The sequence below is a fragment of the Falco rusticolus genome, chromosome 5 (assembly GCF_015220075.1).
Source record: "Falco rusticolus isolate bFalRus1 chromosome 5, bFalRus1.pri, whole genome shotgun sequence".
Taxonomy (NCBI): Eukaryota; Metazoa; Chordata; class Aves; order Falconiformes; family Falconidae; genus Falco; species Falco rusticolus.
In genome coordinates this window covers 33,555,618-33,573,837 of record NC_051191.1, presented here as the reverse complement: position 1 = coordinate 33,573,837, position 18,220 = coordinate 33,555,618, and positions in this window count along the sequence as shown.

Sequence of the window (18,220 nt, the reverse complement as noted above, 5' to 3'; positions counted from 1 at the left end):
TTACTCACCCATGACATCCCAAAATGTTCATCACCCAACTAGTGTCTAGACAGCTTGCCAAAATGTGTGAGAGCAACACATAAGTGTCAGGAATGGTTCAGGTCAACTGATCCTATTGTCCAGAATGATGGCAACTCACTGGAAAGAGCACTTTGCATGCACATTGCAGGACTGCTGCTCTCAGTCAGTGGGGCTTCTCTGCACATCCCCCTGAATGATGGCTATCGGGTTACTCCAGGCAGTGATCCACAGTCATTGATCCTGGAAAGTAACCATGGACTGCACTTGGAATCTGTCAGTCTATGATGGTTAATGGCTGGATTTTATGATCTTAAGGGTCTTTTCCGACTTAAATGATTCCATGATTCTATGATTTGCAGCAGTATTTGCAGTGCATGTTACAACTATATAATCTACTTCATATGACATTGTTTTATTATCATCATGTATCAAGCATGCAAACTCTGCAGCTCAATTGGTAAGGGAAAGTTGGAAGATGTAATCTGGAAATAATTGCTGATCAGTTTCCAGAAGTACATTCTTCCCAGCACATGGCTGTCTATGTTTACAAAGCGTTCTGGTACCTATGCTGATAGGAGAATTATTTTAAACAGTAGCTCTACTGTAGCATTGCTAAGACTGGAGCCTGTGCTGGAAATCTGAGACATATTCTCAACACTAAGATAATACTCTTCCCCTCTCATAAATATTTCTTGCAAAATATAAAGTTATTCTAAAACCCACATGTGCATTGCAAATGGTGTTGAAAACAAGTTTGCTATGAGAGGTTTTAAAGGACTGTGAGGGTGGGAGTGCAGATGGAAATATGATCGTAAACCCTGAAGGCAAGCCACCATCTGGAAAGTCTAGAGATCATTTTTCCTGGAAAAGGACAAAAGATACAAACCACTCCCTTCCAATAATTACTGGGTCTGCATTCAAAACCCTGTAAAACACAAAGACTGATTTCCTCAAAAATACTCTTGTTGCCTTTTTATCAGGCTGGCAAACACAATTAAGGAATGGGGCCAAGCTGTCCTCTAAATTCACTATCACTTGGCATAAAGCAATAAATATATTTTGCAACACAGACTGGAAAAAATAAAGGTAGTGCATCAGCAATTAAGATGGATGAGCTTTGCTTCTCTCTGAGGGTTTGCTGTCATTTGGCATGTCAGCTAATGCTAATCTGAGAAGGAATAGTATGTAAGAAAAATCTTCGTACCTATACATTCAGTAGAGCATTCCTGCAGCTGGGAGTTTCTAATTTTCATGCGGTAAATTCAAATAAATTTTCAGTCCTGGCTACTGGGCAATGATTCCACATAGAGCAGAATCAGTGGACCCTTATTTAATCTGGCATGACTAGATACATTTTAGATTATTGTGACCTTCAGTGATAGTTTTGTACACTGTTTGTTAGGGTATTTGTTGCACTGATGATTTGGAAAACCAATTGTTCATCTTACTAATAAGTAATTTTGAGTTTCTTGAGAGTGTTTCACCTGCTGCACTGCTTCCAGATGGAGTAGTAAATAACACCAGATAACATATATCCTTCTTTAGATTCTGTTGTTGACACCAACATTTTGGTGTCAAGAAATCAATTGTACTGATTCTTTACTCGTTTTTTGTAACTAGATAATTTTTTGTAATGTATGTTTTGGCATCTAAACATTACTTTGTGTATCGCATCATTCACATTCAATCAAGAAAAAGCTGTCATTGCCTTTCATATAGTTGCTTTTAATATTAAAGAGCTATTTCACATAAGTTTATTATATGGATGTCTGTAAATGCCTTTGAAAAGAGGCTTGCGACATGGGGTATTATTCTTTAGCTCTTTATGCAGAGAAGGTAAAACTCATTTTGTATTGGACATAACACCTTTTTCTGTGAAGGTCAGCCTGGCTGGCAGATTCTCTTCTCCTGTGCCTTCATAGTTCATCCAACTGAAAAGATGATAATAGAAGCAGCAAAAACTAATTCTAGTCCATCTTCAAAAGCAATTGTTTTGATTCCATGTTTTGCTATCATGAACTGCAATTTTATTTTTTTTTTTTGCCTAGCACATGAAAATGCAGACAAAGCAAAGTCAGCATGCTTCAAATTCAGATGGTGCAAAACACAAAAGATATAAACCAAACTTTATGGATATCACTAAGAACCACCTTCAGCTTTTTGGGGTTTTTAAGCTGTTTCTAAGTAAGCATTACTTCCCAATTTCTTGGTTGTGTTTCAGTTTGTTTTATTCATGTTGTATTTGTAGTCTGAACCATGTTAATAGTATTAGAAAATAAGGTATATTCCCTAGTTATTGATGGCGTGAATAACTTATGTTCCAACCTTAATAGTCCGTAATATTTTACACTACACAAAACACAGACCTTTCTCCAGAGCAGATGCTTCTATTCATGATCTAACCCACCCAAAGTAGTACAGTGGCAAAGTAAGTTAATAAAGGCATTTGTCTCTGATTACCTCATACCTAGATGTTAATGGATAGAAACCCTATTTGATGAGAGGAGAAAAAAAGAGAGTATGCTTTGCTGAAACTGGATTAAAGTAAATGACAAACTACATAAAAGACAAAGTGTGCTAACTAGTAGGTTGCAAATCTGTTTACCAGATAATGTCCTAAAAAAGCTGCATTCACAGAGAAAACAACTTAAAAAGCAACCTCTCCAGCATATGTTTCCTCTGTCTGCTATTCGGCCTCTTGCTGAAAGTTTGTTTCCTTCAGGCTGTCGGTTAGTGAGCTTTCTCTCCTGCCTTATAACCTGGAATTTACTTGAGGCAGGGGTGCAGAGAAATCAAGACAAAGACAGACTCCCATCCACTCTTTCTCCACCTCCATCTATCCTTAACACTCTGGGACTAGGAAATTCAGAATTAAGGTAATAGCTTCTACAGCATTTTCCCACATTCTACCTGAAACAATTTAATAACACGGAAGAAGTTGCTGCTGATATTTAAACATTTCCTCGAGAGGAACACAAAAGCCATTTCCCACATTCTTTGTTACCTACTGTTCAGCCCATGACATTGAATTTAATTTCCCTTTTGGACTCTGCAAGGTCTGTTGAGTAAACTAGCAAATATGTATTCATCAGGTGTAACCAAAATATTTCTCTCTTTCTTCAATGTTGTAAAGAATAGACAATCACAATATATCGGTATGAACACAGTCTATGATTTTCACCTTTTTAAAAATAACCTCTTATTCTTAAGGAAAGTATTTGACTTTCAATCAAGTCAAATCTGACACCAAAGAAATCTGTTGTAAAAAGGTTGAATTTTTGTTGGGTTTTTTTCAGACCAATGTACTCCTGGTTTTGTTTAAAACTACGTGAAAAATAATAGGCTTATGAAGTTTCAGTAATCTCAACATTTTTTAAAGCTTAATGGCAAAATAATCTGTACAAAAGCATGGTCTATGGTCTATAGTCATCATCCCTTTAACTGCATGTTGAGGATAAACTAACATAAGCAAGCAGAACTTCTGACAGCTGAAGGCTTTACACTTATATGCATCAGGGGCTGATATTTTTTTTTTTTTCTCTGCAGGCTGTTGTATATGCAGATTATTTTTAATATGCTAGTAGCTAAATGCTAGCTACCTTTACCTAGTTACATATCAGAAAAAGCATTTGCTTAGAAACTTGGATACCAGGGTTCAGTACCCTCCCTAGACTGAAAGATGTAAGTCCCATGTCTCCCTGAAGAATACTTGATTTCCAGTTTAAAGAACAGATATTGATGACTGAAGGACAGAAGAGGTCAGTCTTCATCTCCTTCCTGTCTTTCACCCCTGGTAGTTAATTCAAGACTTGCAGGGCTAGGAAAGGGGAAGTCCTAACAAAGACATACTCTGTAGCTTGTTGTTGTAGCTCAGTCCCTTGAAAGGAGGAAACCCTGGATTCAAGATTCTTCCTTCAGGTTTAGTTTTGCTTTTTGTAAAGTGACTGTTTAACGTAAAATATACTGTAGGGAAGCCTAACTTTCTGAGTTTTAGATCACATTCTGCCTACATGTTTTAAGAGCAAGGGCATTCAAATACTGCTATGTAGGGTCCTAAATCCACTACTGGACTTCATCCTTTGCTAAATACTCTGTTTATAACTTAAAGGGGAAAACTATGGCATATGCTTTAGTCAGTAACTCCTTTTCATTAAATTGCCAATTCCTGTAGAGTTTTATGCAGAAGGTGGCAAATTCTCTTTAGCAATACCGGTAAGTAACAAGGCTGGTGGAAAGAATATAGAAATTACAGTCTATTTTGAATCATTTCAGAATGAAGACATCTTAGAAATTAGTGTCTTCAATGGGCAAAAGAGATTTCAAATATTTTCATCACCATCCAAATTTACAGAAAATAATTTTTTAAAGTAGACAGAAAAACTCTGGAAAATGTTCTTTTGTACTGAAACTATTTTATATTGCAAACCTTCTTCCTAATTATTGCTACAATTACGTGATTGCTTGAACATCCATTTATTCCCCACTTCATACTGCTCTTCATAAATCACTAAAGAGTTCCTTTAATGTATATACTGGCAGCATGTGAAAAAAATAATCTTACTGCTTGTTAAATACATTTCTTCTTTTAGAATGGCACATAATTTTTAGAAATACTGGAAAAAAACCTATATTGCATTTCAGCCATTGGTGAGGATGCATTAGCATATTCTACCTGTAAGTTTTGAAGTCATTTTATCCATTAGTAACTGATTTTTTTTCTCTGATTAATGACTATTGTATGTTTAGCTTTTTGGTGAATACCTGGATTCATACTAAATCAAGTATTGAGTTCTATAAGAAATAAAATGTGGTGCTAGTAACAACAATTTTACACTAAAAATATTTGCAACTTATTTGGTAAAAGTTTTATATCCTAGAATAATTTTAAAAATGGCTCTGGATTAATCAGGTTACCTATGCTGTGCAACTGCAATTAGATCAATTAGATTTCTTGGCTGTAGAGTTGCATTATTTTGTCTAGGCTTACCCTAGACTTGACTAGAGCGTACCCTGTGCTCGGAAGCTTCTGTGATTACTTTTCATTGTTTTACAATACCTCAAAACCACTGAAGTCTGGGGAGTCAGTTATGTAGTAGGATTTGAGAAGCCTATTTCTCCCAATGAAAATGGTGCTTTTGTCTGGACTCTTATGGAATGCAAAATGACAGTGGATTTGACCCAAGCGAAAAAGTAAACTTTTTTCCACTCTGGGTTAATTTTGCCGGGATTAAGCCCTGATTCACTTTGCTACATAGCTGTAACTATTAGGGCTAGTACAGAGAAGGGTCAGCACAGAGGTGGGATGTATTCATGTGATAGTAGTGTCAGCTCATGTCAGTTTCAGTGGATGGAGATCCAGATGGTATCCGTGCTTATATCTAATCCTTCAAAATGTGTTAATCTAACTAAGTGAAAATACAGAAATTGCCATCTAGGATGAGACTGATCATTATTCCTTCCTGAAATGACAGTTACAATTTATAGGGCTCAAAGGGACATATCTTGGTTCTCAAGCCTGGCTGCCCTATCGTGATCATGCAATTTCATTTCCTGCCCTTTACCATAAGACTGGGGCTGAGTGTGTCTCTCTATCTGAATCCAATACTGGTCAGAATCTACTAGGTTTTTTTTTTTTTTAGAAGACAGCTGAAATTGTTACAACAAGACAAAGAAACAATGAAGTTTATCCTTCTAGAAAAAAGAAGTATCTTAGCCTTTGCTAGTAAAAAGGCAGGTTATGCCTGACAGTGTTTGATACTTTTTCTTTCTGTACTCTTAGGGAAGGATTTAGGTCTGGCAATAAAATTTTTATTCTCCGATTTAATATTACCCAGTGTCATCTTTTCCTAAACAATCTGGGTGTTTTCAAAACATAAAACTCAAGAATATGTTGGCCCAAATCCAAAATCTTCATGAATTAACCACTGAAAAATTCATAATAAAATATTGCAAGAAATTTTCTTTCCTACAGATTACCCATTTTTCTATCACAATTGGCAATAAATATTGATCAGAGTGCCATGTTGCAACAATTAATTCCATTGTTTAGTTGTATATTTATTAGTTTTATATTTACCCCTTCAAATTTTTAAAATTCTTTTTATGTAGAAAAGGGAGAATAAAATATGTATGTTCTGTGTTCCTGCAACAATATTTAGTAGCTTATTACAATTCTTGCAGTCTCAGTCTTTCAAAACCTCTCAACATTTTATGCAACAATAAAGAATCTGTAACTTGAGTTTCAATTGAAAAATGACAATGAAAACTATTTTCTCTACATTTGTTTTACTGTGTTGCTTTCTGACACTGCTTCTTTGTTTGTTACCCTTTAAGAACCCTTGAACGTATTATTATGTGCACCTACAGTCTCCTGGATTTTATCTATAATGCTGAGAAGGAGAGGTCCAGGGGCTGTTTTCTGGCCTCAAGGCCAGGTGGAATGCATGGGCTGGTATCCACAAGCCTTGCAGGGTTGTCCCATCCGTAGCAGATTCATCCTGTGGTGAAATAGGTAGTGGTCCAAAACACAATGAGAGAGGGAGCTAAAAATTAAATGGTGTGGATAATTGTGGGTTTCATACGCAAACTCATTTCCAAGACCTGTTATTTATCAATACTATCACCGCCATATACTTATGTCATGGAAGGCTTGCACTGTACACCTGGGAGCCTACATGTTGTTTTGCTGAGCCGTGCTGACAGGCAGAAGAGACTGGTCATTTTGGCTCTAATTTAGAAACATGAAAACTGAATGTCAATCTGAGGCAGAAAACACTAGAAAAAAGGCTGGGAAGTAAAATCAAGATTTGCCTTTATGAAGTCGTTTCCAGCAGAGAATTTTATAGCTAATCCACTATTGGCCACAGTTCCTGCCTAACCAGGAGGATAACTGGGAGCTTAGAAGGCATACTACTGCACCACAAGATGGATAATAATTGCATTATTCATTAAATTTTTCAAATAATTACATCATTAAATCACAGTGATAATTTATATGACTAAAATGTAGTTTAGCTTACGTGAAGGGATGAGGGCCAGCTTTTAATAGGAGTTTTGCACAGGAGTTAAATAGCTGTGTACTTGGCAACAGTGCATCTGAATGCTAGAATAATACTCTATGCATACTGTGTGTGAACGTGTATGTGACAGGAATATGGGAAAAGTGTGATTTCTTTTTTTTTCCACTGTGCAAGATTTTAAATAACTAGCTTCATTGTAAAACCTGCAAATCTCATGATAGACAGAGAAGTAACATATGAAAGTTACCCTTAGGAAATTATTCATTAAAGGTCTTCTCTGTCCTAGGTGCTTATGATAATAAAACCACAACAATGACAATTAATCGTGAAAGCTACAGCTGAGATGTCACCAGTGGATATAGAAACAAACAAACAAAAGAAAAAGCAAGCTTCAAGTTAATCAAGAGAGGACAGAAAATTAAATGAACTGTGAGACATATTTAAGTACCATAAACATTTGCCATAGTGTTGATTTGCCAGGAAAACTTAATCATTACAGGGGCTATACCCCAGGCATACACTTGAGACTAAATAATGAGCACATTTAGTCAATGAAACAAGTGAAAGCAAGGTTTCCCCAAGAGAAGAGACAGGAAATCTATTCCTTCCCAGCAAAATGATAAATAACCTACCATTAATGTCCCAATGGAAAATGCTGCAGAAATGTCATAATGTAATAGCTTATTCCTGGCTTTCCAACAAATGGTAAAAGAAAAATATTATATATATATATATAAAAATATAAGAACTTTGACCAAAACAAGAGAAAAATAGAAAAACAGAAAGAAAACAGAAAAGCTGTGTATATAAGATTGTGTAATAACCCCTTACCATAAAAGTGAAATTGTTGGCACTGCCATTCTGCCCTCTGTAGAGGTCCAGTTGTTTATTATTTAAAAAAAATATTGGTTATTACTTGAATAAAAATAGGCTGAATATTATAAGGCTTTCCTGTACCTTAAAAAAAAGTGAGATTATAGAATAGCCTTCCCAATGGAGTAATGTGAACAACCAGCTCCATTGGTTTTCAGAGGCATGTTATCATTTTTTTGAATAAGATTGGTTATAGTGTTCCTCAACCCAGGAGATACTTTCCACTCTCTTTAAGAAATTTTAGCTCCAACAATAGAGCCATTTTCCTCATTCTCTGTAAACATTGTTCCTACTAACTAAAATGCTCTGGTAGTAGCTTTAAAATTCAGTCCCCTGTACAAAGAGGGAAGAGAAAGTAGGCAGAAGGTAGTTTGATTTTAGATTTACAAAAATGTAAATGGTATGCATACTCACTAGAGAGCTCATATTTGCAGATTTGGAAAGAAAGAAGACATTATGAATAGGAGGGCAGAAGACAGTAGGGGAGTTCAGTTTTCAGAGAAGTATAGTGGTAATTATAACAGCCACAACATGGTTAAACTGACCTCATAGGCAATGCCCTTGCTAGCACTGCTAATTATATCACTTGCAACAGCATTAGAAGAACTATGATAATTGGCACAGCATGGAGCATTCAAGAGGGTTTTTTTCCTCACTTCACACTGTACCAGCTGTAACCTGATGAAAAGGGACATTTTTGCAGTTTAAGTGAACTGCTCACTGAACTCGGCATGTCTAATTCCTCTATAATTATCGACAAAAATTTCTGCTGAAAGATTTTGTTCTTTTAATTTTGGTAGACAGGGATACATATCACTTCTAAATGGGAGAGTTTTCGATCTTAATATCCAATAACTTCATGCATTTAGCAGCATACTTTCACAAGAAATATCTATGATTGCTTTGATGCATACAGGAAAGTAGTCACTTAGCTAAGAACAAGCAAGCACAAAGAAAGGAACCTTTATTTCACATAAAAAGTTGACATTCCTGTTTCATCATTGGCACACAGACTAGCTGATAGCATTATGTTTTGTAAAGTAACATCAGCCATTCATTTGCCAGAGAGGTTCTGAAATATATGCAGGCTATCCAGTAATCACAGATACCCTGAAAATTTATTTTCTGTGTTAAAGACCTTTACTCCCACCAAATATTAGAAGAACCATATTGAGAGCAACCAAAAGCCCCTATAATCTTCAGGCAGTTAGTAACAGGTGCTTATGAAAAGATAGCAAGAACAAGCTAAGTACCCAACAATGTCTCCCAAAATATTTATTCTCAGTTTCCAGCCATCAACTTACCTATTTGAGCAGGGGTTGCACTTGTCTGCATGTGTTTAATAGCTCTTGACAGACATTTCCTTCAGGAGAGATGTTTTCTAATCATTTATGAAACAATTTATATTTGTGTTACATAAAACATTGAATGCCAATGAACTCCCCAATTAAATTTGCTGTATGTGAAAAAATATTCTCTATCAACTGTTTTTTGCATTGTGAGAAACAGCATTTTCTGTTCAGAAGGCTCTCTGCTAGCCATGATTTTATAAACTGCTGTAGTATCCTCCCATCAGCTGGCTCTTTTTCAACTAATTAGTCCTTATACAATTGACCTCTTCTCCTGCAGAAGTCATTTCACCTGATGTTTCTTTTCTCCTTCTTTTATACCTTTGTGTAACTGGTTGCATCGGACTGTAATGGATGACACTTCAGATTTTGGAACTATGTGAAAAAGAGGCTGAAGAGCAATCTTTATTGTATGCCCAGAAGGCAAACTGTTTTGCCACCAGTTTTGAAGAAGCAGCTTGTCTACATATCTGTAATGTGTCAACAGAAACCACACCAACTATATCATTGCATTATTTCCTTGTGGAGTCCACTGCCTGCATTGCATCTAGCCATTTTGAAATAACAGCAGAATATGCAGTCAGGGAGAAACTATGACATCCTGACATTTTGTTTCAACTGGATGCAAATAAAAGTAGAAATACAAGTGCTTTCTGATGAACAAAATTCCTCTCTATGTGATTTCAGAAATTTCAAAAAGTTTTATGGTCATGCTTCACTTTGATAAGAATAAAGCAATTCTTTGATGCAAGGTAGTACTTCCTTTTGACTTCAATGCTTCACTTCTTATTTATTTTCATATTAATTATACATAATAACATTAAGGTCAAAATGCAAAGTCAGAGGAAACTTCCTTGACCTTGTCAGAAAGAAATGCTATCTAAAAAAATTCCAGGTTTGTTAAAAGTTTTTACTTAAATGATTATGTTTCCACAAACACTTGGACTTCCATGAATCAACATGTTTTGAAAGAGTATTGTTCTTACATCAAATGTTTGACCAGAACTAATTATTATTCTTTTCTTTCTCCCCATAGGTGTTGTCAAGAAAGAAAGTATTTCCAATTAAATGCAGATGCAGAGAGACCGAACTACTTAAATGATCCTTGAGGAATGCTTAAGAAACTTGTGCCCAAAATTTAGATGGTGAACCCCTTGTCCCACCTTCTATCTAAAGCTTAAAGTGCCTACAATCTCTGAGAGGCAAGCATGGGAAAACCTTGTATATAAGTTTAAGATACTATATTCTTAGTGTTTAACTTTACATCCCCTCACCAGAGTTAAATACTCTGCAATGAAACTGGTAGATGGGAAGGTGGATCCTTACTTTGGCCACTTAAGTTCTCTTATTTGTATTAAATTGATGTACAAAATGAGCCTGCATGAACAGCAATATTCAACATTACGTTGCTTTTGACACAAGGTGGGTGTAAGCTGCTCCAGTTGTCCCTTGCTCCTTTTAGTTGGGTCTTGCCCGATTGCTGAAGCTCACAGCTTGCTTTGAGCTGTGCAGAGCAGCAGTTCTGTGGAGCTAGACTGTAAAATAGATGACCTAAACTATCTCTTGGAAATGAAAAGTAGCAGGGTGGGACAGTGGGAGGACTGTCAAAGTCTGGCATTCGTATAACTCCTATAATACCAGACTGAAACCCCTGGGAATTTGGGGGCTACTTTTAACCATGGTCTGGTGTGTGTGCAGACTGCTTGTACCAGCACACCTGATGTGACAACTTAAGAGGAAAAATCAGGGAAGGCCAGGCAGGGGAGAGTGTCTTATCAGCAGTACTGCTGAAAGAAAAATGTTTGTGAAGCTACATCCTCAAGCCCTGCTACATACAGCTAATTGCCTGATACTGGACAGAAGCTTAACCAAGGAGTCCTCTGGGGGCAGTCAGCTCTGCCTGACAGGGACTGCCCTCACTCCTGCCCATCACCAGCCATCATTCCCAGTGCTTCCATTTGACTAGGCTATAACCCTGTGCTGAAGAAAACTAAGATGGCAGAAAAAAAAAAAGGGAGGTAGATAGTTTTACAACAGTTAGCACGCTGAAACAGCTCAGGCAAATTCATCATAGAAAGGGGAGGCAAGGAGCTGGAGCTGGAACACAGCAGCCCCACAGCTCCCTCTGTCCAGACCCAGAGCTGGTCTCATGGACAGGCTGCAAACTATGGCTCATAATTTGTGGTTAACATACTCTAGAAAGCAGTTCTGAAAGTGTCATGTCTTAATCTGCCTGGCTGCTTTAGCTCTTAGTGTCTCATTGCCCAAGTCGGAGTTTTGGTGAAGGCTCAGCTCAAGATGACCACGTTCCCTTTTCATGTCCAAGTGGGAGATGGTTTCTAGCAGCCTAAATAGAACATGTTGAATCTTTTCCCCCATTGTAGTATGGTAATGTAATACGAAAAAGCTGAACAGCAAAACTTTAGATGCTGCTGTTAACATTTTTTTTCATTTTTGTAATTAATGTTTCCCGCTGTACTACAGAGCAAGAAACGACATATGTTCTGTGAGCTCCAACTGTTCTCCACCCACCTTCTTTCCCACAACAAAAACAAGGGAGAAAATGTAGAACTATTTCACTTATGCATAACTCATTTTTTAGATATTAACCTAATCCTAGCCAGATAAGTTTCCAAAGGGCAGTGTTGAAGTATTTGTTGAAATCCGGAACTTGTACTGAATAACTTCTTTCTTCTGAGGTTATCTGGTGCACACATGTTGTCCCCCTTTATTCATAAAAGAGGTTAATGTTCTAAGTGTGATTTGAGCACCAAAGCTACCAAAAAGGTGAAGAGATATCAGAGACTAGTGAAGCTATTCAAGCTACCGTTGTTCTACTAATCACTTTGACAAAGAGGGTTTCACTGATCTGGATGGCTTTCATAAATTATAGCAGAATGTTGTCTCCTCTAATTTTTACTAGTGCCAAAGAAGAAAAGAGTTAGGTCTTTCAGACTTGAGTGGACCTCACACATTATTTACAACCTCTCTGCATATGACTGCGTCTGTACAGTTGAATAAAATTCTCACATAGAGTGCAGACTTGCTTTCTCCTGCTCAGGCATGACCAGAACAGATTATTCAGAATCACTCCTGATTTTAATTGTGTTGTGATTATTACTTTCAGTCAGTGGAAACATACAGGGCAAAAAGTCTAGCTAGAACAATTGCTCAAAAATTATTTATTGTGATCTGAGGGCTTTCTTATGGAAAAAAAAACCCCAAAGAATAAAAGAGAGCAATACAATAATAAAAGTTCACCAAGTTGAGCATTTGGTAGCAAGTCTTGAAAATTAGAAAGAAACTCTTCCCTCTTTAGAGACCGTAATTTTCACATGGTAGGAAATCTCTTTTACAGACATTCAGACAGGCATTTATGCAGAAAGAAAGACAAGCTTTCCTCCTGGTTAGTGAGATTCTTGAGAGTCTGCACTGTATTGAGGCTCTCATTCTGCACTGAGACAGACACTGAAACACATACTTCCAAGGAAATTATAAACATGAGTCTCTTTAAAAGAATAATATATCTCTTGATATTGCACATACCCTTATGGTTCTTTCACGTTTGTTGCTTGCATTTGCTTTCTACAACACATAAAACTACATTGATACATTTTTCTATTATTCTAGTACCATCCAGCAGTTTTTCTCAACTACCTCACTCCTACATGCATGTCATACATTATCTGTCTCCGTACATAACTGTATCATTTGCCACACCTTTTAGGTCTTTTTACCACATCTTAGAGTAATGTTCTGAATTATTTTTCTTCATATTTTTCTAGCCTTACTTTGCCTACTAGATACCTTTATGGTGTTGGTTTTCTGCATTGCTTTTGTAATTTCTTCCTCCACAGTTTTGAATGCACCTCTTTTCAATGTTACCAAATATTCTGCTTATTAGAAAATACCTATAATGATTATGTTATCAGTAATGATAATATCAACTCAGAAAAGGCTTTTATAAAAAATTTGGTAGGTGTATTAAAAAAATATCTTCCTATTCAAATTGCAGTCCTGGAAAAAATAATTTAAAACATTTGTTATACTTTAAGCTTATTCAAAAACATTGAGAGCTGCAAAATGTGCAAAACTTCCAAGCTTACAAGATTTGTCTTCCAAATAGAACAAAGTTATGTGATGCCTATTTAGTAGACAATACAGTTTAAAGGCCCAAAACCTAAATATTTGTTCATCTTTTCTCAGATTTTATCAGTATAGCACAAACTTATTTCAATTAGTGGAGTATATTTATGTGTGTAAGCATATGTAAGATACTGTACTGTTAGAAAAATCTGGTGCAGGGCATTTAGGCTGGTCTATACAGTGAATACATCTTGTCATTATAAAGTGTTCATTGGATATATTTATGCACTATAATTATAGCTTTATTTTCCTATTGGACAACTCATAGAGAAATGATTCCTGGATATAAGTAGCTGCTATATTAAAGTGAAGTGCAGGCATACTTCAAAAATAGCAAGAATTATAGGAGGAGCTGATAAAATCGAAGCCATATTTGCTTTTGATTTCTTTGGTCACTTTCTACTGAAGTGTGTCTTTATTATACAGGTTTGCAGTGGCCTGTTAAAATTTAGAACATTTGATGAGGTTTTCTGCTTATGTTAGTAATCTTTTATCAGGGAAATAGATGATAACAGCCAATCATAACAACGGATTTTTCTCTGAAGTATTATATCAAAGCCATTACTGCTTAATCACCCTTACTCTTGTTCTTCATTGACAGCTATTGTGAAACATCAGGCCAAGTTAGCGTATAAAGCAAGTATCTACTGTATATGATTCATATTTGTATTCTTAACATTTATTCCCTTCCTATTTTTATACAACTGTTAAGTGAGCAGTACTCACTAAAGACCTCACTCAGAATCTGTTGATGTCAACAAACAGGCTTCAGTGGGTTTTAGAAAAAAATTCTTATATCAGAAGTCAGTTCTGCTACATTTACTCAGGTCTGTAGTAGTTACTGGGATATTTTATGAGATTTACATATTTGAAAAATATTAGGATGAGGCCTCTGATATAGGGAAGGTTACTTCCTTTACATCGAAACTGCTGTTTTCTTGATGTTAGGGGTGTCCTTTTATGTAACATTTACTTCAGAACATATTCTCCATTTCTGTGTAAGACAGGTGTAATTTTTACAATTTGCAATATATAAACAGCTTTTCTGTCTGGCAGATAATGTCTCATTGCTTCTCACAATTTGAAATTTCAGCTGTATGGAACCATCCAGCAAACTTCAATGAAGGTAGTTGTTTGCACCCCCTGCTTTTCATCCTCAAATTAAGCTAGTCTTTTTTTCTTCCCAAGCACTTCTGGAAGAAAAGGAAACTAATCACGTTAAGAGAATTGTTCAGAGACAGAACAGATTCATTTCCCTTTTGCCCTGACCTGGCATTAGATCCTTTAGGCAAATGGAGTGAAAACAAGTTTCTTAGAAATTTGTTGAGAACTTGGACATAAATTTCTTTTGAAATGGGTGCTAGATGTGTGGGTAGTATTTAAATGCCCAGGATCCTTGCACAGAAGTACATCAAAACTTTCACATCTCATAATTCAACATTAATCTTAATGACATTTCATTTCCTACCCCTTGTTTAATGTTAATACAAAACCATAACACATTACATTCTCAGTTCAGCAGAATGAATTACCTCTAATCTATTTTTATGTCTCCTGCTGACCCATATGGTTAGTATACAAAAACAATTATAAGCCTGATTAAAGCTTGGCCTAACAAAAATAATTATCTGTAGCCTGCATCTTATTTAATACCTGTGCTGTTTTTTCTTTAATTCCCTTTAGACTTAGATTTGTTCAGTCTCATTTTTTCCAGATGATGGCTGACCTATCACGCAGCCTACTTCTCTGCATTTTTCTGGATATTACTCTAGCATATTTTAATGTTAGAAATATTAAATCTCATAGGCATTCTTATAGACTTGCCTATTAGTTCCAATAGGACAGGAAGAGACTTCTTAAAATTATTAAGAGTTAATTAAGATGTTATATTAGTATAACAGTCTTCTGAAAAGTTTCCATTGTATAAAAGAATCTAGCACATTTATTAAGAAAAGATGTTGGAATTATAGTAAATAGCCCAGATGTCCCAAAGCCCCAGATGGAATAGCAACTTTCAGAAAAGAAGAAAAAAAAGATTGACATTCTAATATGTATTTTTGCAGGGAAAAGAATATGTTAATTCCTTACTGCAGTGTAACTAAGTGTTCTCATAGAGCTGTGATATCTTAAAAATAATGACAAATAATTCTATTTAATCATTGACAATAAAAATGTTATTGAAACTTTGCACCACTTAGCCACTGGGGAACAAAAGGAGGGCTTTTTCAAAGGTGTTGTAAATAAGATGCTCCACCAAGAGCTATTGCCAAACAGCTAACTTTCTTGGCTTACTATAGAAATTTTGCTTCTGACTGTTTTTTTACATCTCTTAAACAGTTCCTTTCAGTAATGTCACCATGTGCACTCTGCCTCTTTGTTTGTTACCATCTCCTTCCTCCAGCCTTTTTTTTCTTCTTCTTAGCAAACAATTCCAGCAAAAAGCACTTAGTTTTCTTAGACTCTTTCTTTTCCTGCCCCCATCCTCCCATTTTTAAGAACTCTCTGAAGGAATGAGTCTTGTCTTCCATTATGCTTTCTTCTGGGTATTTGCTTTTCTTTTCTTATTGCAGCATTCCCAAGTATCTATTTCTCAATTCTCAACAAGCTACACTAGCAGTGAATGTGAGAAATGTGGTACGGAAGACAGAATTTTCATTTTAGGTATTCGGAGTTTTATTTGTAATAAATATAAAAAGTTCCATTCCTCTGATTTTTTCACAAGAGACAAGTTTTCCTACCTGATATGGAATAGAACAGAACAGATTAGCATAGAATAGTTCAATTGGAAGGGACCTACAACAATCGTCTAGTCCAAATGCCTGACGTCTTCAGGGCTGACCAAAAATTAAAGCATGTTATTAAGGGCATTATCCAAATGTCTCTTGAATGCCGGCCGGCTTAGGGCATTAAGCACCTCTCTAGGAAGACTGTTTCAGTGTTTGACCACCCTCTCAAAGAAATGCTTCCTAATGTCAAGTCTAAACCTCCTCTGACACAGCTTTGATGTATTCCCATGTGTCCTATTCCTGGATACCAGGGAGAAGAGATTGGCAGCTCCATCTCTGCTTCCCCTCCTCAGGAAGCCACAGAGAGCAACGAGGTTGCCCCTCACCCTCCTTTTCTCCAAACTAGAAATACCCAAAGTCCTTAGCTGCTCCTTACAGGATATTTCTTCCATCCCTCTCACCAGCTTTGTTGGCCTCCTCTGGATGCATTCAAGGACCTTCACAGTTTTCTTAAATTGTGGGGCCCAGAACTACACGGCGTGTTTAAGGTGAGCAGGATAATCACCTCTTGTTACCAGCTGGTCATGCTGTGTTTGATGCACCCCCGGATGCAGTTTGCCCTCCTGGCTGCCAGGGCACACTGCTGGCTCATGCTGAGCCTGCTGTCAGCCAGCACCCCCAGATCCCTTTCCACAGGGCTGCAATCCAGCCACTCTTCTCCCATTTTATACTCGTGCCTGGTGTTGCTCCACCCTAGGTGCAGAATTTGGACTTGTTAAATTTCATGTTATTGATGATTGCCCAGTGCTCTAGTCTATCCAAATCCCTCCACAAGGCCTCTTGTCCCTCAAGAGAGTCAACGGCACTTCCCAGTTTGGTATCATCAGCAAACTTGCTAATGGTGCACTCAGCTGCTGCATCTAGATCATTGATAAAAACCACTGAACAGGTTAGACCCTAAGCTTGAGCCCTGAGGAACACCACTGGCAACTCGTTGCCAGCCAGTTGCAGCCCCATTTGCTCATCCCTTTGAGCCTTGTCATTCAGCCAGTTCTTCACCCAGTGCACCATGAACCTGCTCATTCCACAGCTGGACAACTTGTCCAGAAGGATTCTATGAGGGACCGTATCAAAAGCCTTACTACAAGCAAAGTGAACGGTTCTGTGTGAATAGAACATGCAAACCAAAGACTATGAGAGTACACAGTGTTTGTTCTCTTACCCACCAACACAGGGATGTCAGCCACAGGTAGCTGAGCATGTCATTTGATAGGACAGGACAAAGACCCCAGATCTGCTGCATGCTGGGTTGCTCTGCAGTCACTTGCAGGCATACTAGATCAACAAACCTGGCTGTGGATGTTGGATTAAAAAGCTAATTTAAAAATACAACAAAAAAACCCAGCCTTACACCCATGAGGAGTATGAGAAGGATTCATTTAATTTTAATATCTTTTTAAAATATTGAACAATAAATAAATTCGGTCTGGATGGAAATATATCTTCTGATGTAAAAAGTTTAATAATTTATTTTTCTATTTTTCTACCTTGTGTGTCATTAACTTGGATATATTTAATAGCATCAACACATTATTCCAAATGCATGCAGTATTCCAAATGACTATAACATGAACACTTAAATCCTTGCTATTATCCACTTCACAAATTTTTAAAAACTGAAAAACAATAATACAAATGAACATGAAAATTTCAATGTTTCATGTATAAGACGTGTTATTGCTTTTTATATCCTTGTTTCCTGAAAATACCAATTGCAATTCAAGTCAAATTACTGGTGGCTTATCAGCTTTAATACTACTTTATCATACCTTTAATCTTGATGTAAGGTCATTAATATTTAGTATAAATTACGGCAAGATTTTCAAAAAGCAAATTAATCTTTCAAAAATCCACTGACTAATAACCCAAGTGAAACCACTTGTTTGCTTCCTCTGAATTCTCAATAATATAAACTAAAAGATATTATGTAGCGATCTTGGATAAGAACTTTTTATTGTTGTGTGCCTTTTGTTCCTTCAAATAAGGACATATGAGAAATGAAGTCAACACTGTGATTTTATGCATA